Source organism: Gracilinanus agilis, chromosome 5 (genome assembly GCF_016433145.1).
Source record: "Gracilinanus agilis isolate LMUSP501 chromosome 5, AgileGrace, whole genome shotgun sequence".
Taxonomy (NCBI): domain Eukaryota; kingdom Metazoa; phylum Chordata; class Mammalia; order Didelphimorphia; family Didelphidae; genus Gracilinanus; species Gracilinanus agilis.
In genome coordinates this window covers 34,702,095-34,703,041 of record NC_058134.1, presented here as the reverse complement: position 1 = coordinate 34,703,041, position 947 = coordinate 34,702,095, and the positions used below count along the sequence as shown (strand labels likewise).

The window sequence follows — 947 nt, the reverse complement described above, 5'->3', positions numbered from 1 at the left end:
GGTCATTAAATAAGAATTTGAAATCAATCACTTAATTAAGGAAAGGCAGAATAGTTTAGTGGCTAGCACACTTGCTTTGAGGAAAGAATAAATGGATCCTATATTACCACTTCCTATATCTACTGTGTGAAACTGGGCAAATTGCTTAACTTATCACTACCCCAGGAAACTCTAAGACTATGATTCAAAGACAAGTTTCCAATCGGCATCAGTGGAGGAAATTTCCATACTGTGAATTCCCCATATTGAAAAACATCACAGATACAGATTAAATAATAAAAAATTAAGGAGCATTTTAATTCAATTCAGTACTCACTTCAGCAGCATGCATACAATATTGGAATCATACATTAAAAATTAGCATAGCCACTGTACAAAGATGACCCAAATTCATGAAGCATTACATTATTTTTTGGCTGAATATTTTTCAAGGATTTTGTTTCTCTTTATCTTCCACCATAAAAAGAGTAGAAGGGAAAGAAGATAAATGCTTGTTCACTGAAAAAATAAAATTTAATTTAAAAAATCAATTCAAACATTTATTGAGTGCCTGCTATATGTCAGGTCCAGGGTAGCTAGGTGGCACAGAAAATAGAATTCTGGGCCTGGAATCTGGAAGATTTATCTCCCTGACTTCAAATATGGCCTCAGACACTTATTAGCTGTATGACCCTGGGCAAGTTACTTACCCATATTTGACTCAATTTCTTTGCCTGTAAAATGAGCTTAAGTAGGAAATGGCAAACCATTCTAGTATATTTGTCAAAAAAAACTCCAAATGAGGTTGTAAAGAGTCTGACTTGACTGAAAAATGACTGAACAACTAATAATAAATATGCCATGCAGTGTGCTATGCCTTGGGGATAGAAAAATCAGAAGGAAGGAAGGAGGGAAGGTGGAAAGAAGGAAGGGAGAGAGAAAGTGGACCATGTTAGCTACTTTACAAA

General features: G+C 35.0%; 1 non-coding gene across 1 annotated transcript; it reads left to right on the top strand.

Moving 5' to 3' along the window:
* The first annotated feature begins 308 nt into the window (after nucleotides 1–308).
* On the top strand, nucleotides 309–412 carry LOC123250796. Its single transcript, XR_006506433.1, has one exon. It is a non-coding gene; the product is annotated as a U6 spliceosomal RNA (small nuclear RNA).
* The last annotated feature ends 535 nt before the right edge of the window (nucleotides 413–947 follow it).